At 39.6% G+C, this 22,075-nt stretch overlaps 1 long non-coding RNA gene across 1 annotated transcript in view; it reads right to left on the bottom strand.

Moving 5' to 3' along the window:
- Positions 1-22,075, bottom strand: part of LOC122550593 (uncharacterized) — an 83,993-nt gene that overhangs the window by 7,596 nt on the left and 54,322 nt on the right. Inside the window, exons 2-3 of the long non-coding RNA XR_006311890.2 lie at positions 20,108-20,301; positions 5,336-5,508 (exon numbers count right to left, since the gene is read on the bottom strand). This is a non-coding gene — a long non-coding RNA (uncharacterized LOC122550593). The remainder of the gene's footprint in view (positions 1-5,335; positions 5,509-20,107; positions 20,302-22,075) is intronic.

The following is a 22,075-nucleotide window of genomic DNA, read 5'->3' as shown; positions in this document are numbered from 1 at the left end:
AATGGGACTAGGTTAATTTAGAATATCTGATCTGCATGAGCAAATTGGTCTGAAGGTTCTGCATAGTTCTATGACTCTATAACTCTATATGATATTCATTTGTCTGTTCTTTTAGCTCAGACATTAACTTATTTAAGTATCAGTCCAGACCAAAAACACATTACTTCTCAATTGATGTTATAGATCCTCTAACCATGGTTTTTTATTTATATTTCACATTCACCTTAATACTGTGCAAATTTTGCATCACTTGATCAAATACTTTGAAAATTAATCAAAATAATATGCAGAGAAAGAAGTCCTTCACTAGTAAGATGGCACAGCATATCTGCGCTGGGCTCATAATATGGAGGTTAATTAATCAAAACCACATTTAAAGGATCTTATGTCTCAGTGGTATTATCCTTACCTCTAGGCCAGAAAGTCTGGAACTTCCAACTGTCCCAGAGATGCATTATATCACATCTGACCAAGTTAATTAAAAATAATCCTCCTATCAGAAATCTGTTAAGAGCCTGTGAACTATTCTCTCAAGCATTCTTTAAACTTTGCTATCCCTCATCTCCCCAAACATTGATTCCAAATATCAACATCCACAAACAAAGTTGTATTTGAAATAGTGTTCTTTGAGCCACCACACACTGCAGCACAGAGGAACTATGAAGAGCTGAGAAAAATCAGCTAGACAGTGTTTTCAAAAAGAATGGGTACCCAATAGAACATAGAACATAGAACATAGAACGATACAGCACAGAACAGGCCCTTCGGCCCACGATGTTGTGCCGAACATTTGTCCTAGCTTAAGCACCCATCCATGTACCTATCCAATTGCCACTTGAAGTTCGCCAATGATTCTGACTCTGCCACTCCCACAGGCAGCGCATTCCATGCCCCCTCCACTCTCTGGGTAAAGAACCTACCCCTGACATCTCCCCTATACCTTCCACCCTTCACCTTAAATTTATGTCCCCTTGTAACACTCTGTTGTACCCGGGGAAAAAGTTTCTGATTGTCTACTCTATCTATTCCCCGATCATCTTATGCACCTCTATCAAGTCACCCCTCATCCTTCCTTCTCCGTTCCAATGAGAAAAGGCCTAGCACGCTCAACCTATCCTCGTACAACCTATTCTCCATTCCAGGCAACATCCTGGTAAATCTTCTCTGCACCCTCTCCAAAGCTTCCACATCTTTCCTAAAGTGAGGCGACCAGAACTGCACACAGTACTCCAAATGTGGCCTAACCAAAGTCCTGTACAGCTGTAACATCACTTCACGACTCTTGAATTCAACCCCTCTGCTAATGAACGCTAATACACCATAGGCCTTCTTACAAGCTCTATCCACCTGAGTGGCAACTTTCAAAGATCCCTCTGCTCCTCCACCTTACTAAGAACCCTACCGTTAACCCTGTATTCCGCATTCTTATTTATCCTTCCAAAATGGACAACCTCACACTTAGCAGTGTTGAACTCCATCTGCCACTCCTCAGCCCAGCTCTGCATCATATCTAAGTCCCTTTGCAGCCGACAACAGCCCTCCTCACTATCCACAACTCCACCAATCTTCGTATCATCTGCAAATTTACTGACCCACCCTTCGACTCCCTCTTCCAAGTCATTAATAAAAATTACAAACAGCAGAGGACCCAGAACTGATCCCTGCAGAACTCCACTTGTAACTGGGCTCCAGGCTGAATATTTACCATCTACCACCACTCTCTGACTTCGACCGGTTAGCCAGTTTTCTATCCAACTGGCCAAATTTCCCTCTATCCCATTCCTCCTGACTTTCCGCATAAGCCTACCATGGGGAATCTTATCAAATGCCTTACTAAAATCCATGTATACTACATCCACTGCTCTACCCTCATCCACATGCTTGGTCACCTCCTCAAAGAATTCAATAAGACTTATAAGGCAAGACCTACCCTTCACAAATCCGTGCTGGCTGTCCCTAATCAAGCAGTGTCTTTCCAGATACTCATAAATCCTATCCCTCAGTACCCTTTCCATTACTTTGCCTACCACCGAAGTAAGACTAACAAGTGATCAAATGATCACAGTACGGTGATTTTTCAGCAAGAAACCTAACGAAGCAGACAAAACGCACCCAGAATCACTAGCCACTCTTCCCTACATCAAAGACATAAAATCATAGAGTCATAGAGAGGTACAGCATGGAATCAGACCCTTCGGTCCAACTCATCCATGCTGACTAGATGTCCTAACCTAATCTAGTCCTATTTGCCAGCACTTGGCCCATATCCCTCTAAACTCTTACGATTCATATACCCATCCAGATACCTTTTAAAAGTTGCAATTGTACCAGTCTCCAGCACTTCCTCCGGCAGCTCATTCCATGCACGTTCCACCCTCTGCGTGAAAAGGTTGCCGCTTAGCTCCCTTTTATATCTTTCCATTCTCACCCTTATCCCATGCCCTCTAGTTCTGGACTCCCCCACCCCAGGAAAAAGACCTTGTCTATTTATCTTATCCATGCCCCTCATGATTTTATAAACCTCTATGAGGTCATCCCTTAGAGTTCGACGCTCCAGGAAAAACAGCCTCAGCCTATTCAACTTCTCCCTATAGCTCAAATCCTCCAACCCTGGCAACATCCTTGTAAATCTTTTCTGAACCCTTTCAAGTTTCACAACATCCTTCTGATATGAAGGAGACGAGCATTGCACGCAATAGTCCAACAGTGGCCTAACCAATGTCCTGTACACCCAAAACATAACCTCCCAACTCCTCTACTCAATGCTCTGACAAATAAAGGCAAGCATACCAAACACTTTCTTCATTATGCTATCTAACTGCAACTTCACTTTCAAGGAGCTATGAACCTGCACTCCAACGTCACTTTGTTCAGCAACACTCCCCAGGACCTTAACATTATGTATATATGTCCTGCTAAGATTTGCCTTTCCAAAATGCAGCACCTTGCATTCATCTAAATTAAACTCCATCTACCACTCCTTAGTCCATTGGCCCATCTGACCAAGATTCTGTTGTAATCTGAGGTAACCTTCTTCGCTGTCAACTACACTTCCAATTTTGGTGTCATCTGCAAACTTCGTAGCTATAACTTCTATGTTCATATCCAAATCACTTATTAAATGACAAAAAGTAGTGGACCCAGCACCCATCCTTGTGGCACTCCACTGGTCACAGGCCTCCAGTTTGAAAAACAACCCTCCACCACCACCCTCTGTCTTCTTTGAGCCAATTCTGCATACAAATGGCTAGTTCTCCCTGTATTCCATGAGATCTAACCTTGCTAACCAGTCTACCATGGTGAACCTTGTTGAACGCCTTACTGAAGTCCATATAGATTGTGTCTACCACTCTGCCCTCATCAATCCTCTTTATTACTTTTTCAGAAAACTAAATCAAGTTTGTGAGATATGATTTCCCATGCACAAAGTCTCAGAAATGACCACCAGACTAGTCAGACCTCTTGGCATCATGGTAGCCCACAAACCCAGCAACACACTAAAACAGCAGCAAATGAACTTGAAAGACACTGTACAGACAACAAACAAAACAAACGTCATTTACAAAATACCTTGCAGGAACTGTAATAAACAATACATTGGACAAACAGGTAGAAAACTAGCCACCAGGATACATGAACATCAACTAACCACAAAAAAGACATGGTCCACTCTGTATGTATCTTTACATACAGATGAGGAAGGACACCATTTCGATTGGGACAACACATCTATCCTAAGACAAGCCAAACAGAGACACTCATGAGGCATTCCAACTGGAGCTCTATCAACAACATGTCGAAATGGACACCATCTACCACCCTCTGAGAAAAAGAACAGGAAATGATATCACCAACACAGGAAATGACATCATCAATCCAAGGAAACCAAAACACATAAATAGAAAGCAAGACATTACACCAGTGCTTCACCAGAGGCTCACTGATGAAGTTACCTAGAATGGTGATGAAACATCTGAAAATGAACCTTCCAGCTCTGCGAGCAAATTTACATCCAGAACCTCAACCTGAGCTACAAATTTTCTCAAATCTCACATTGATTCCACTTCCTAATTTTCTGAATCAAATATAATTCTGTCATATTTTATTATCAGGCTACTCCTATTTTTCCAATTTTCTTGTCTTCAAAATGTTGCATACCCTGGCATTTTTATTACTCATCATTAATCACCTCAGAACTGTGGAATGGTGATTATATCAAGCCTTTTTATTTCTATTTGTACTGTTAGTTTCTCCATCTTATTGTCAATACTTTACCTATTCAGATAAAACAAATAATTTTATATATGAACCACTTTTTTTCACTGTTCACTTATGTTCAATTGGCATTATTTTCCTTGGTCCTGTCCCACTCTATTTACCCGAAATGTCTACGCTATTCCCTTGCCTTGAGTTTTCTTTCGATTTGTAAGTCTGCACCTGATTCCACTCCACCACTCCTTTTTAGTTTAAACTTTCCTCCACAGTCCAACTTTACATGTCAATGGGCTACTGATCCTAGGACCATCTCAATGAAATAATGCTGGTTTTTCCGAGGGCTAGATAACAGTGTCCCATGATTTAAAATTATTTCCTCCCAGAGCAGTCTTTGAACCATGAATTTAATATTCTAACCCACTTGACTGTATGCCATCTAGTGTTCCGTTCAACCCAGAGATGATTACTTTTCAGTGTCTGCAATCAGGGGTCTGTTCTAGTTCTTTAAAGTAACTCAATAGAAAATCATTCCTCATTCTATCCATGTCAATACATGAATGACAGCAACTGAATCCTTCATTCTCACTCCAAATTCATGTCCAGATGTGAGGGCATATTCTTTAACCCTAGAACTGGACAGGCAACTTAATCTTTGGAACCATGGGTATGGACAAAAGATCTACAACCTTGACTGTACTGCTCCTTCATTACCATGTTCCTTTTCACTTTCTCTGCTTGAATGGCATCCTGTACCATGGAGCTATAGTTCATTTACCTTTCTGTCATTGTTCTCATCCTAAAACCTTGGCCAAAAAAAAGGCTGCTATTCTTCCTGTCACTACTTCCCTTCTCTACCTGATGATTGAGCAACTTAGAAATGTGACTTATTCCAAAAGATGTGACTGCATCCAGGATCCAGGTGAATGTTCCTCTTTTTGATGAGAATACCACAAACTTATATAATGATCTGATTGGGGCCTGTAACTTTTTTTTTACCCTTATTGTGGACATTATTTGCGACCCCAGTAAATTACCAAGTAATTAAAGCTACAAGAGTTTATACAATAGGATAAACTTTGCGTACATTTAGAAGAATTAGAGGTGATTTATTGAAACTTACAGGATTCTTAAAGCACTTGACAGAATAAATGTTGGGAGGATGTTTCCCCTCTTGGGAGGCTCTCCAACCAGGGGATATAGTCTCGGTATGAAGCGGTGCCAATTTAAGATTGAGATAAGAAATAATTTTTTCTTTGAAGGTTGAGAGTCTTCGGGGCTTCTTGCCTCATAGAGCTGTGGGGACAGAAGCGTGAATCAGATAGATTCCTAGCTAGTAAGGGATTCAAGGATTATGAGGAAATGGTGGGAAAATGAACATGAGGAATGTCAGATCAGCATGATCCTATTGAATGATAGAGCCAGTGAGAGGGGGTAAACCACCTACTCCTGTTGCTATATCTTATGGTCTTACAAACAGATTTATAAAAATAAATTAATCCAAAATAGAACACAAAATCAAAAATATATACACAATTTACAAACTGACATCCAGAATTAACAAGACGTAAATATAGGTTGACAGACAAATGCTGGTTGAACATCCAACAGAGTACATCAAATTGCAAATACCATCAAGCGAGATTTTACAAATTTCTCAGCAACTCATCCAATTATTAGTGACTCCGTGGCTCACTAAACCATATTAAAATTTGCCTCCTTCACAATGGATTCCATTTTGAAAACATTTTCAGAGCAACAATTACTTACCCCTAATAATACAATCTCTCCTGAAGGAGTGTCAGACTGGACTGATGAAACTGCACTAGATTAGAGTGGGGTTGGAAAAGCACAGCCGGTCAGGCAGCATCCGAGGAGCAGAAAATGAAACTACACTCCTACCAATAATTACTAGAAGGATTCCAACTCTTTCAGACAGCCATCCACTAAACTGGCACTGCCCTTGGGTTTCTCTGAACTTCAGTCTCCCATCTTCACTGAGCTATCGATATTGCATGTGGACTTCATTGAACCTCAACAGTGAGCTACATCAAGTAGCTTCTGGGGCTTCAATGAGACCACATCTCCTCAGACAAAACAGCGAACATTAACTCTTGACAATCTTGAAATCTTTAGATCTTGAAAATCTTTTGCTTAAATCTGAGGAGATAGGTTATGGAACTATAAGCCTATGAATCCGACCTCAGATTTAAAAAAGACATGAGAGGCACATTCTTTACACAGAGGGTGGTTTGTGTGCGTAATGAACTTCCTGAGGAAGTGGTGCACAATTACAATGTTTAAAAGACACTTGAATAAGTACATAAATAAGAAAGAGTTGGAGGGATATTGGCTAGGAGCAAGCAGGGTTAAAAAGAATCCAAAGGGATTTTAGAAATACATGAAGGACAAAAGGGTAACTAGGGAGTGAATAGGGCCCCTCAAAGATCAGCAAGGCAGCCTTTGTGTGGAGCCGCAGGAGATGGGGGAAATACTAAATGAGTATTTTGCATCAGTGTTTACAGTGGAGAAAGACATGCAAGATATAGAATATGGGGAAATAGAAAAATGTCCGTATTGCAGAAGAGGAAATGTTGGATGTCTTGAAATGCATAAAGATGAATAAATCCCCAGGACCTGATCAGGTGTACCCTAGAACTATGTGGCAAGCTAGGGAAGTGATTGCTGGGCCCCTTGCTGGGATATTTGTATCATTGATAGTCACAGGTGAGGTGCCAGCAGACTGGAGGTGGTGCCACTGTGTAAGAAGGGTGGTAAGGATAAGCCAAGGAACTATAGACCAGTGAACCTGATGTCACTGATGGGCATGTTGTTGGAGGGAATCCTGAAGGACAGGATTTACATTTATTTGGAAATGCAAGGACTGATTAGGGATAGTCAACATGGCTTTGTGCATGGGAAATCATGTCTCATGAACTGAATTGAGTTTTTTGAAAAAGTAACAAACAGGATTGACGAGGGCACATCGGTGGACGTGATCTATATGGACTTCAGTAAGGCATTCAACAAGGTTCCCCATGGGAGACTGGTTAGCAAGGTTAGAACTCATGGAATACAGGGAGAACTAGCCATTTGTATACAGAACTGGCTCAAAGGTAGAAGACAGAGGGTGGTGGTGGAGGGTTGTTTTTCAGACTTGAAGCCTGTGACCAGTGGAGTGCTACAAGGATCGGTGCTGGGTCCTCTACTTTTTGTGATTTATATAAGTGATTTGGATATGAAAATAGGAGGTATAGTTAGGAAGTTTGCAGATAACACCAAAATTGGAAGTGTAGAGGACAGTGAAGAAGACTACCTCAGATTACAATAGGATCTTGATCAGATGGGCCAATGGGCTGAGGAGTGACAGATGGAGTTTAATTTAGATAAATGTGAGGTGCTGCATTTTGGGAAAGCAAATCTTATCAGGATATATACACTTAATGTTAAGGTCCTAGGGAGTGTTGCTGAACAAAGAGATCTTGGAGTGCAGGTTCATAGCTCCTTGAAAGTAGATTCACAGGTAGTTCGGAGAGTGAAGAAGGTATTTGATATAATTTCCTTTATTGGCCAGAGCATTGAGTATAGGAGTTGGGACGTCATGTTGCGGATGTACAGGATTTTGCATGCAATTTTGGAATATTGCATGCAATTTTGGTCTTTTTACCTGGAGCATTGAAGGCTGAGGGGTATCCTCATAGAAGTTTATAAAATCATGAGGGGCATGGATAGGATGAACAGACAAGGTCATTTCCCTGGCGTGGGGTGTCCAGAATTAGAGGGCATAGGTTTAGGGTGAGAGGGGAAAGATACAATAGAGACCTATGGGGCAACTTTTTCATGCCGAGGGTGGTGCTTGTATGGAATTAAGCTGCCGGCAAAAGTGATGGAGGCTGGTACAATTTCAACATTTAAAAGGCATCTGGATGTGTATATGAATAGGAAGGGTTTAGAGTGATGTGGACCAAGTGCTGGCAAATGGGACTAGATTAGGTTAGGATATCTAGTCAGCATGGATGAGTTGGACCAAAGGGTCTATTTCCGTGCTGTACATCTCTATGACTCTCTGAGGTGTGACTAGTTTAGTTTGAGATTATGTTTAGCATGATTGGTTGAACTGAAAGGGTTGTGGGAGTGTTGGGAGTGAAGGAGGGAGTGGATCAGGGTGCCCCGGAGGGCTGACAAGGAAGGGGAGGGGATTATGTATCTGGTGGTAGCATCCTGCTGGAGGTGGTGGAAATGATCTAATCTTTGTTTTTGACAGATTGACTAGTGTCAATTTTGTATTTAAGATCAAATTACACCTACCTTAGAATCAAATGAGAAACACTTAGCAGCTGCTGGATGTAAAATAAAAAAATCACATCTTTTGCCTCTGCACTAAATTCCCACCACACTAAATCCACAACCTTATCCCTTTGGTTGTGAAACTTCCAGTTCCCCAACCACACTGAGCATGAGGAAATGCTTACTATTTAGAGTCTTACAACCCTCACTTAAGCTCCAGTTACTAAAATAGCTTCCTGCCACAATAGTTAACAGCTATTCAGGCAAATGCTACTCATGATTGACAATTAACTGTCACTGATAGGAGGTTTTTGTTAATAAAGTGTCTTTTCCTCTTGCGGTACAGTGGTAAGGAGGAGGAGGCCTCAAATTCACACCTTCTCCAGCTGTTTAATAACATCTTTGAACAGGTTGGTTAGAAAATAAGTTAACATAGTGTCTTGCCTTCTTGTGGCACAGAGGTAGTTTCCCTATCCCTGGATGAGGAGGCTTGGGTTCAGGTCCAGTGGTGTATAATAATATCTCTGAACATGTTGCTTCAAAAATATGTTAAATTTTATAAAAGTGCCTTAATTCGATTGCAGCTCAACTCTCAAGGTCTCTTGAATCATCCCATCCCCCATCCCCGATCTCAAGTGTTTAGCAGAACCATCCCATGTACCTGCATCCGTATCACCTCTTCAACCACACACCCCTGTCCAATCCCATCAGTAATCCAACAAGTTTTCTTATCTACTACTTTTTATTATGTTACTGTGGAAGTCATAGAACACTGGGGATTTTTTTACCTTGCATCTCATTTATTTCTCCCACACCGTTTATTATTTGGATTGTTAATGGGGAGCTCTTCCTTCACACTTTCATTTAATTTTTCTTACATTTAAACTCAGCCTCTGCTGTCATGTCTACCAATGATATTGTCAATAGATTAGGAAAGTACAAGAGGCCAGAATGTGGAAAACGTACAGGATACCACAGGATAAGGAAAGGCAAAAGATTCAGAATATAATTTGGAGGATTTGGGTGACTGAATAGGTCAGCAATGACAAGAATAATGGTGGAACAGGATTCTTTACACAAATGGGAGCAAATTTGGATGAGCTGAAAATATGCAATGTGGAAAATGTAAATAATGCAATGCCCAATATATTAGCATTGTGATATGAGGATACAATTTATAGGGTGGTGATTCATAATTGTAGTTATTAAATAGTGTAGATACAGCATCAAGTTTATTGATAAGACTGGAAGAAAAGGGACAGCAAAAATAGTACTGACAATAATCAGGAGAAATGAATGTGGATGAAGATGATGTTCGAGACTCAGTACACGAGTACGGGCCATTAATATGACATTTCAGGAAAGATGTATAAGGAGTCGTGATTCAGTCAGGTATGTTCTCAACCCTGTGGTAATTCCTCTAATCAGAACTGCAGCCAAAAGTCTATTCTAGTTAGATTAAGCATGAAAGCAAACTTCGATATGTTTAAGTCCTTTCAGGCACCAGTCAATTACATCAGCTCATACTGAATTTCACTGCAACCCTCCCATGCCCCCACAAATTCTTTTTTTGAACACATTCTTCCTTGCAGCACATCTCTGTCCTTAATTATTACAGTATTTTCCAGTGATCAGCTCGGAAGACCTGAGAACACCAATGAGAGAACATCTGACAGATTTTATTATTATGTTCTCACCTCAATTGCCCGAAAACTATAATTCACATAAGTTTCTGCACCTGTGATGTCCTTGATAATGACATCCCCATAAAAGGTGAAATAGCAGTGAGTTCTCAATTCATCAACATGTAATGCCGGCTGCTCATCTTCTGTAAAGTAATGAATAATATACAGGTCATTGCTGGAAGATTAAATCTTAGAGGGAACCGAAGGCTGTGACACATTGTATATTTTTATAAATAGTGAATCATAAAACAAAATATGTCATGAGCCAAAAAGAAAATCAGCAAGTAATAGGTCCCTCAGCAATTTGATATGTGATATCAAATTTGATATCAGATACATTCCCCTTTACATTATACTTTTACTCCCCAATGTTTTTACAACATTTGCTCAACTTTGGATATGTTTGAGTTAACAATATTGATTAATGAAAAGTGTATATTTCCCATTCTTGACTACGGTTGCTTTGTGCAAAATTACATTGATGTCAGTGAAAAACCAATCTTACTCAATCACAGAAAATCCTTTTTGATGTCCATAATTCATGTGATACTCACTTATAGTTGTCTTTGATTGAAAACCAGACTGAAAGATTGCAAGGCAAGATCATTTTCCTTCAGACATATTTTTTCAGTAAAGTCTTTGTGATACAGACAAATAACATGATAATTGATGGTCACACTACTTAGTCAGGCACTGTTCTCTAAACTGGCATCATCTCAATTATATTTTTCAAAATACAATGGATAAAAAATCTTACTGACCCGGAGCTATGGCAATTAGCTTCATTGCTTAATTGTTCAATGCCCTTCAGACCCATAAAGGACATTACTGTTTTACTCAAGCTGACAACTCTGATTTAAGGATAATGTTAGTAATACTTGCCTTTGTATGCCTTGTTATAATGTCATGCTTTCCGTGAACTATCTGTAAACCCTTAAATATCAATTGTGATGGTTAAGCAGGTGAAATCAGATTAGCTAATCTGTTCTATATTGGGACATATGTCTTATAGTTTAGATCTTGAGGCTGAGTAAGATTGTGCAAGAGCTGGTAAAGAAACTCATTAAAAAGTAAATAGAATAGTGGCTTTTATCTTAAAGAATAGAATGCAATGGGGTCAATGGTATTCTACAGCTATCATAGCTCTGGCTAGAATCCCACTGGGGTACATGATTCAATTCTGGGCACCACACTTCAGGAAGACTTTCAATGACATTTTTCAGAATTGTGTAAGATCACAAGAAACAGAACCAAGAGTTCAAAAAGTCTCTTGAATAATCTCTATTGTTCATTAAGATAATGACAGATCTGATCTTGGTCTCTACTGTTTTGTCTGTTCCTCATAACCCTTGAGTCCCATTATAATTCACAAATTTGTCCATCTTAACACTGAATATATTAAATAATCAGTCTGCACAGCTGTTTGAGGTAGAGATTTCCATAGATTCATGATGCTCTGGGGCAAGAACTTCTTCCTTGTCTCTGATGTTTGGGTGGATTCTTCTTTTGAAACTGTGCTCTAGTTTTAGATTCCATTGGGGAAAACATTCTTTCAGCATTTACTCCACAAAATCATCTTAGAATCTTCAGAATTTTTCAAAGATCACCATTCATTCTTCTAAATCCCAATGTGTACAGGATCCATCTGATAAACCTACCTTCATAAGCAAATCCTTACTTCCAAGCAACTTAGAAAACCTTCTCTGAACTCTTTTCAATGTAAGTTCCAATGCCCTGTACCGTTGTTGCAAGACATCCTGACCTTTATACTCCATCATCACCCTTTCAATAAAAGGCCAACATGCATTTTGCTTTCCTAATTACTTGCTATATTTGCAGGCTAGCCTTCTTTACAGAATTCTGTGAGTGCTGATAGTAAGGCTGGTATTTGCTGCTCATCCCTAATTGCTCTTGAGAAGATAATGGCGTTACATGTGTAAGAAAACCCAATCTCCTCTGTCCTACGGCATTCTACATTCTCTTTCTATTTAAATAATATTCTACGTTTCCATTCTCTTGCCAAAATAGCTAATTTCATTTTTCCACATTATGCCCAGCTGCCAATTTTTTTGCCCAATCATTGTAGCCTATATGTATCCCTTCACAAACTCTTTGGACTGAATCTCCTGATATGGGAAATTGTGTTGTGCACCTCAGCTCAAGGCCCTGTTCCACTGTGGGGTCTTGAAGCCCTGATGTGTGCACAAGTCTGATAAATGGGTAGTTTAAATGTCCAATTGCCAGTTTTAAATTTCCAAATTATGTACAATTTCCTACAACAGTGGGACTAAGGTGACACCTGGATTATTTGCCCCATACTTGCCCTAGGTTTTACACAGATTTAGTTAGAGTTATTCACAGCTAATAGAAAGTCTGGTGAGGACTTTCAAAGTGCTTGAATACTACAGCAACCTCAATGATGCTCATTCTATTCCTGACAGTATTTATCTCTCCTTCTTGACACTCCCTCCCAAAAATATTCATGGCCCCAACATTGTTCACCACCTGCATCCCCTCAGCTGACAATGTTCATTCTCTCAAGAAGGTTTACTGCTCCTCTAACAATATCTATCTCTCCTCGTGGATATTCACCCCTCTCTCCTGACAATGTGATCCAGTTTCTGCTATATCTGGCTTCTGAATGACTGATGCCAGGAGATTGGCATTGTCAGTGAGTGATGGTTTGATTGTGGGGTGAATGAGTATGATTCAGAGTGAACTTGGGGTGTAATCTAGGGGTGGAGGTGTGCACACTATTACAGCATAAGGGAAGAGGCATGAGATTTGTTGGAGGAGGAAGCAGCGAGTTGAGTAGTTAGGTAGTGAGGAAGAAGGGTTGAATATTTTCACTGGCTGGAGGTTGAACACTTTTGGGATGGGCAGGGTGAGGAGAGAGCCTGAGAATTGTCAGTGAGAATTCTGAGAAGGTCAGGGTTATGAACATTGGGGGAGGATGAGCATTATTGGCAAGGGAGGTGGCTTAGAGTTAAACTCCTTTTAAAAATACTTTAAGTCAATTATTTTTTTAAAATGTTTTTGAGGTAAAGATGATGATGATCGTCAGCTGAGGTGTTAATAGCATTGCAGGGAATATGTAAATGACTTCTAAAGTTGATTTGCATTCAGAAGACTAATGCAAACAGGAGAAGATACTGCAGAGAATTGCATTCTAAACAAATTGTTCTCCTAGCATTGTCTGTCTGCATCTGATTTGTGTATTTTTGAAGGTGGCTGTCTACAATTTTTGTTGTGCCAGCTTCAGTGACACTGGGAAGGCTTCTCTGAGGACTTGAAGTGAAGTCTTCAATATCCTTGCAGCAGTTCGTTTGAACATCATGAGAATGGTCAAGCCAAACTTAAACTTTAAGTTTGAAGTTACACTTTGGCAAGTGAGTGTCAGGCAGCCTGGTTATGGGACCAGACCAGTCAGCTGTGATTGTGTCAATATGACGTGGATGCTTGGCATGCTAGTTCAGGTGAGTATCTCAATGCTTGCCATTTTGACAGAAGCTTCCGAAGACAGCAAAAATGAAAGTGGTTGAGAAAAGTGGACAAGATTATTGCTCTGTTAAGTTTCAATTTGGTAGACAGACTTTCTCCTTTTTATAGTCATAGAGATTTATAGCATGGAAATAGGCCCTCCGACCCAATTTGTCCATGCCGGTCAGTTTTCACCATTAATCTAGTCCCATTTATCTGCATCGAATCTATATCCCTCCATACGTATCCCTCCATGTAGCTGTCTAAATGACAAAACTGTACTCACCTTCACCACTACATTTGGTGTCCTATCCCAGACACAAACCACCCTCTATGTGAAAAAATTGCCCCACTGGATTCTTTTGTGTCTCTCCCTTAATTTAAAAATATGACTTCTAGTTTTAGACTCCCCTCGCATGGGGAAAAGCTGTTGAATATCTACCTTATCTGTGCCTCTCATGATTTTATAGACCTCTATAAGTTCACCCTTCAGTCTCCTATGCTCCAGGGAAAATAAATTCCAAGCCTATCCAGCCTCTCCTTATAACTCAAACCTTCTCGTCCAGGTGGCATCCTAGTAAATTTTTTCTACAATCTCTCTAGTTTAATAATATCCTTTCTGCAGTAGGACAACCAAAACTGCATGCAGTACTTCCAACTGTGCAAGATTCCCTCCAAGTCATACACCATCCTGATTTGGAACTGTATGACTAATGATTCACTGTTGCTGTGTCAAAATCCTAGAAGTCTACTTCCACATCATTATAGGTGTACCTACACTACATGGACTGCAGATTTTCAACAAGGCAACTCATTACCACCTTTTCAAGGACAATTAAAGCTGGCAATTACCAGGTTAACCTGCATCCTGTGTAAAAAAAAATGTGTATAGGTTCCACAGCTGCTTTCCATTATGGGCACACACCTGAAACACTATCTATCAGGTTGGGCACCAATAAAATGAAAACCAATCATGTTATTGAAGGCTGCTCACTGGTCCAGGAGAGCTTTGATGGCAATGTATGGAAATGTAACAACTTACCTGTGGTGGATCCAGCGATGGTTTTGAAGGTATTAGCCCTCTCTGCCTGCCTATCAGACTTAGTCAGATAGTGCTCCTGTTGATGGCATTGATTAGCTTATTGATGCAGCACTGAGCTGCAAACTGAGAGATCTAACACATGCCCCCAGCAATTATACGTTCTTCCTATAAATTAATGTCATGCTTCCACAACAAATGTATTTTGTTTTACTCAGTTTCTTTTTATAATTCAAATCCAAATTCTATGATTGTGTTTTGGAATTGGTGAAATGTTGACACAGGAAAACAACAGCACAAACTTTGTTGGAAATTATCTGCCAGGATTGATCAAGTTTTCACTCCGCTTCTTTGATACTTAATCCTTATCCTTTTGATATCTTGTCAGCAGCTTATTGTAGCATTGCATTCGCTGCTGTGAATAGAAATAAAAATATCAAAGCCTTCCTTTGCCATCTCCTCAATTGCCAAGTAATTAACTTCACTGTGTAGTATTACACTGAGTGTTGGGATGGAACAACTAAATGAATCACTCAACACTCGGGTCCACTTCCAACATCAAAGACTTTATTGTTTTACATCAGCAGGGAGAAAATCTCTGGCAGTGCAGGGACATCTTCACTGAAGAAAGGGAAATGTACACTTTTCATACATTTGTTTTATCACACTTTTGGCTTGCAAGCGGACATCAGAGCCGCCCCGTATTTGCCACGGGACTATGACTACATCGGTAAAACTATAGGAATTCATTTTGTGTTTTAAACGGCAGCCGCAGCTTAAACCCACAGAACTCAACAGCTGCCGGTCCACCCACGTGACCAGGAGATGGGAGCCAGAGGACAGATCAAATCCACACTCGGCCAGACACTAACCATGACTCATAGACCGAAACTCCGGAGCTAATAAAATGGAAACCCATCTCCTAATCAAATCAAGAGACTGACTGAAACACACCCATATTCATCAATACAGAAACATCCTGACACAAAGGACAGGCATCCACCAGACAGGAACGAACAGACTAATACACACCAGCACCCCAAGGGAACAAAGGGGGGTGCTAGCCCCCAGCCCTCACAGAAAGAGACAAGCAGATAGTACCCGGACCCGTTTACATAATCCAATTAGCACCCTATTGTGTGTACACTGCAACTCTCCTGGGACGGCAGGAAACCTACCATTTGCACCTTCTCCAGCGATGATGGGGAACTATCATCCCATTCATACTCAAAATCCTCACATCCTGACAAAGAAAGGTATATAATGTGTGGCAGCGCGCGGGAACAGCAGAGCAGCCGAGATTCGGACCTCGGTTGGTCTCCGCCGGTGTTACTGTATCAATAAACGTTACCGATTGTTGAACCGCACTCTGGGCTCAGACTGATATCATTTCATCCGCGCTAACAGGCTGTTACAAACTAATTGTATTATTTATACTTTACATACACATCCAATCAGATTAATCATGTCACTATGTGTTCAGTCCATGGACAGCTTTAGGTCATCCATGATCCCATGGCATTTCCAAACTCTCTTGTCAGGTACTCTTGGGCCTTCACAATACATCTTGATCAACTACATTTCACACTTAGCACCTGCACCAGTTATTCAAGTGTACCCCTGCTAAATGAAAGGGGCCTCTCCTACTTGCCTTATACTGAATAAGTGTGGGAATGTAGTTAAATCCATTAATATCTGTATACTTTCAACTCTATTTTTGATGTATAACCCGTGGCTACAATTACTCGGATTTCTTAACCATTATAAGTCAGACCCTTCTCTTCCATTTCATGATCAATATCAAAATTTGGATCAGATTGGTATGGAGGCTTCTATCAGCTCTTCTTCATCACACTGTCTCTATACAAGTAGCAGCTGCATTTTGCTTATAATCAAGGAGCAACTGGTAGGACTCTTTAGTATGCATTTCACAAGACACTTTGTCTGCTATCTATATCTTGTTTCTTTGAATATACTCCCTCAATGAAAGTTACAATTGCTCTAGTTTACTGTTAAGCTTCCATAGTTTGATATTTAAAGTTAAAGTTTCCAAGAGAATTATCTTCCCAAGTCATTTTCTGCCAAGTCATTTTCTGTTGGGGATGCTCTAACAATAAACAATTCAGTTTAGAAAGGCTATATTACGCAGATCTAAATAAATTCAGCATGCCTAAACCTTTGAAATGTGAGAGGAAACCCATGCAGGCACAAGGAGAATGTACAAATTCCACACAGACAGTCGCGCAAGGATGGAATCAAACCTGGGACCCTGGTGAAGTGAGGCAGCAGTGCTAACCACTGCACCACCATGCCACCCCTTTACTCATAAACAAGAGAGGCTTTTCTTTTCAAGACAGCATGTGTGACAGCTGGTGTGTTTCAATTTCATGCTATGTTCTCCAGATTTATAGAGTAGTTAACCTCAATGGTAATTCCCTTATGGAGAAAAATTCATTTTTCATATTATTACTGAAGTTGGTAAAATTGTATACTTAACTTTGCTTTCTTTACAAATTATATCGTAAAAAGCACTGGAGTAAGCCGGAACTAAAGAAGTAAAATACTCTGACACTTTAATCGCTGAAAGTATTTAAAGAGGAGGTAGGTAGTTCTTTGAAGTATTAAGGTGTCGAGGGCTATGAATGGCATAGACTGCATTCTGGGGCAGGAAATTTCATAGTTTCGCAATCCTTACAAAGGAAAACAGCTACTCTATGACTACTTTGACAAACCTCTTTAGCAACTTTTATACTTCCAGATCCCTCATCCTTCTAAACTTTAGCAAGTATATGCTTCAACTGCTTAGTCTTTCCTCACAAGAAAAGCCTTTCATCTCTGGAATTAATCCATTGAACCTTCTCTGAACTGCCTTCAATGCAGCTACAACTTTCCTCAAGCAAGGAGACCAAAACTGTGCACAATACGGGCAACAACACTTCCAAACTTTTGTATGCCATTACTTTAACAACAAATGTCAAAATTGCATTTACTATCCTTATTAGCTGTTACACCTGCATACTAGTTTTTGCGACTTATGCATGAGAACACCAGATCCTTCAGCACTAAAGCATTTTTAATTTTATGTCCATCTAGATAATAAGTTGCTTTTTTATTCTTCTGACCAAAATAAATAACTTCACACTTATCTGTGTTAAAATCTACTTGCCAAATTTTGGCCCATTTACCTAATCTATCCATAAACTATTTTTAAATTTCTCATTTCTTCATTGCAACTTGCTTTCCCTCCCACTTTCATGTATTTTGAAAACTTGGCTATGGTTCATTCTATCCCTGCATCCAAGTCATTAATACAGACTGAAAATAGTTCAGACCTGGGGACTAAATCCTGTGACAACCCATTAGTTACACCATGCCAACCAGAATTCATTTTACAAAATTCAACAATGCATGATGTACCAAATAAAAAGAGAATTTAAGATTGGAAGATAAACTTCAGAAGCTCTAAAATGGAAAGTGTTAGGCACTAAACAAAAAAAGTCAGCAGTAAGTTTGGATCAACAATGTTGAGATTATCAGGCCAGTTACACACAGAAAAATAATTTTGAATTCTAGGTAAAAACAGACTAGTTAAAAAGTTTGATTGGATTGTTAAACAAGTTAAATACTTCGATTTGGCCTAATATCAATAATGACTTACTAAAACTGAGTACCATGTTGAAACATATTAATGTTGAGGAAACCTTGAGAACATGGCATTCAGTGTGTTTTCCTTTATTGGTCAGTGAATTGAATGTAGGAGTTGGGAGGTCATGTTGCGCCTAAACACAACATTGGTTAGGCCACACTTGGAATATTGCATGCTATTCTGGTGTCCCTGCTAAAGGAAGGATGCTGTGAAACTTGAAAGTGTTCAGAAAAGATTTACAAGGATTTTACCAGGGTTGGAGAGTTTGTGTTCTCAGGGGGAGGCTGAATAGGCTGGGTCTATTTTCACTGGAGCAACAGAGGCTGAGGGGTGACCATATAGAGGGGCATGGATAGGGTGAATAACCAAGTTCTTTCCCCAAGGATGGGGCAGTCCAAAACTAGAGGGCATAGGTTTAAATTGAGAGGAAAAAGATTTTAAAATGACATAAGGGCAACTTTTTCACACAGAGAGTGGTGCGTGTATGGAATGAGCTGCCAGAAGAAGTGGTGGAGACTGATACAAAAATAACATTTAAAAGGCATCTGGATGAGTATATGAATTGGAAGGGTTTAGAGAGACATGGACCAAATGCTGGCAAATGGGACTAGATTCATTTATGATATCTGGATGGCATGTACAAGTTGGACTGAAGGGTCTGTTTCTGTACTGCACAACTCTATGACTCTAAGTAAAACTTTAAAGAGATTAAATTCAGAAAAATGCTCGTGCAGGTTTCCAGCCTTGGATATCCCAAAGCTACGAAACTACTCTTTCTTAGTGATACTTCACATCTTTCAGATGACTACTTGATTGTGACTAGGTTTATATTATCCTTGGTGGGAGAGAATAGTGACCATTGGCCTGAGAGGCTAAGAGCATAAAAAAGTATCTTAGTGGCTGAAAAATTGACGCTATAGTTAATCAATAATTACATCACTGAACTATGTAGTTGATATCAATGTGGACCTGGTGGCTCTTCATCCTCCCATTTCAAAGTGTTCAGTAGTTATTCAATGACATCCTTGACCTTGGTACTAGGTAAAGCAATGCATTATCCTGATTTCAGCCTTGTGGCTAAGAAACATCTGCTGTCCCCTCAACTATCAAATCTCTGATAACGATTGCTCTTCTTTGTGCACTCTTGCATAATTGAATCAATCATGGTGCCAAGGGCTTGACTCTGGCTGCATGTCCTAGATAAACCATCATTTTAATCCATTTTCAGAATTTTATACTTGTTGAAGAATGTGTCCAGATGACACCTGTACAAACTACTTCTTTCTTCTTGATTCCTGATATTCACCTGCTAGCTCATTGCTTTAAGTGGTGGCTGACCATATTCACAAACACTCTATTCAGAAAGTTTTCAAACTACAGCGTCACTAGGTGTTGCTCAAGCTCCCAAAGCTGGACCTTAAGCTCCTACAACTCGTAACATGCTCTGCACTAATGATTATCTAGGACAGAGAAAATTTCAGAGTGTTCACATTGTACAGGATGTGAGCTTAAGAGGTTGGAACTTCCCTGTTATTCCACTATTTATTTAGTAATAATCCTTACTACAATGAATAAATGCTGCTATTTAAAAAGAAAAGAAGGCCAACTACTCACTTCCTTTCTACTCATGTAACAAAAATAAAGAACTGTACCATCTGTTTTACTTAATGTTTAAAAAAAGAATTCCAATTTTTGATTTTCCAGATTTAGAGTAACTTCCTGGCATTAGAGAAAAGGAAACAAAATAACAATACTCACCACTCAATCAATTCGTAACCTTTTTTTGATGTCACTGGTTAGATTTTTCTTTCTTGCTTTCTTACATTTGAGTACCCCCAGTTATGCTCTTGCATCTTTCCAGAAAAACGATGTACTCTAGACTTGAGCTTGGGCTTCAATTCCTCCTCTGTTTGGTAGCCCCAGTTCTTTCCAGGTCTGCTGCTGCTTTCTCTCTACAATCAGGATTTTATTTTTTCCAAAAGATATAATTAATCCTTGTACAAGGGATATGAACAGTTAAATGCCTTTCTGAGTAATTTTAGAAACAATTACAGATTTCCCAAACAATAAAATAAATACTCATATTCCTTACTGTTGCTGATTCAGATCAAAGGTTGCCATAATATAGTCCATGACAATGACTGTCGACGTTGTCATCACATACGGATATTCAAAATTTATGGTCAAAGTCTATGCAGAGTCTGAGGACATTTATTTTGAGTGAGTTGCTTAACAAGTTTGTTGAAATGCATAACAAGTTAGTTCCTATAAAACCTCTCTTGACTTAGTGAGCGGCACGGTGGCACAGTGGTTAGCACTGCTGCCTCACAGCACCAGAGACCCGGGTTCAAATCCCGCCTCAGGCGACCCTCTGTGTGGAGTTTGCACATTCTCCCCGTGTCTGCGTGGGTTTCCTCCCACAATCCAAAATTGTGTAGGTCAGGTGGATTGGCCATGCTAAATTGCCTGTAGTGTTAGGTGAAGGGGTAAATGTAGGAGAATGGGTCTGGGTGGGTTACGCTTTGGCGGGTCGGTGTGGACTTGTTGGGCCGAAGGGCCTGTTTCCACACTGAAAGTAATCTAATCTAATCTTAATGAGGCTTGCAATGCTGCAGTATGTATCAAATGAAGGAGGAAACTAAAGAGGAAGATAAATTCTCTGCTGGAACATCCTGTTAAACTATTCAAATTATTTATTTCAATAAAATACAGTTATTGCTGTGCCTTTGTTATTAGTTGCTAAGATAAGCTCATTACTTCCGAAGAAACAGTATGAAGCGCTGAAAGAATAATATGCACGCTGACCTAGATACATTTATTGTTAATTACTATGTAAGTATATAAGCTATTCTTACTAGATATGATAATAGAATGACTAATATTTCTGTCAAGATTAATAGAAAAACTGTAACTAAAGTTACTCATGGAAACCATTGCGAAAAGGAATGTAAAATAAAGATTGTGTACATTTGCTGCATGGTTCCTAGGAGATAAACAATGCTTTTTCCTGTATCCAGTGATATTTAAATACTAATACCTCAGCAATATCTTCTAGTCAGTGTAAATATCCAAACAATGGTGCTGTGTTGCTTCTGATTTAACATTTTCACAGTTAACTTCGTTTTAGGAAAGACATCTTAATATTAAAAGAATGTGGAATTGAAGCAATATAATACACCTTGCCAATTTGTATGAGATAACTATTCAGCAATAAGTAGCACTGAAATATTGGAACTAATTGTTCTTTTGACATAGAAACATTTTTCGTAGCCGTTGAGGGCAGTGTACATATTTGCTGTAGGTTGCAAAAGACAGTATTATCATATTAAGTACATTGTTGTATATGTGATAATAAGGTGAAAAGAAGATGTAAAGTAATCTGTTTCTGGTAACTTGTCTCCAGTATAAAGTTAGCTTTTTCTTGAAACATCTGGGTTAAATTCCTCTGTCATTGCACTTCACTCGTAGTAATGGCAAGGTATTATGTGCATACCTACAGAATAAGAGCAATAAGTAGATTATCTGGCCCTTCAAGATTGCTCTATCATTGAATAAGATCTTTTTTTTGTGTTTTGATTTCCACACTCCCAGTTACACCTGATAACCCTTGATTCCCTGCCTAACAATCCATCCATCTCTTTTTCAATGACCCTGCATTCACCACCTTCTGAGACAGAGAGTTCCAAAGTTGCACAATCCTCCAGTCAAGTCACACCATTGGAGTTT

The sequence above is a fragment of the Chiloscyllium plagiosum genome, unplaced genomic scaffold, assembly GCF_037043375.1.
Source record: "Chiloscyllium plagiosum isolate Xiang-an unplaced genomic scaffold, Cpla_swu_hap1 HiC_scaffold_6, whole genome shotgun sequence".
Lineage (NCBI taxonomy): Eukaryota > Metazoa > Chordata > Chondrichthyes > Orectolobiformes > Hemiscylliidae > Chiloscyllium > Chiloscyllium plagiosum.
This window is presented reverse-complemented; position numbering and strand designations above follow the sequence as displayed.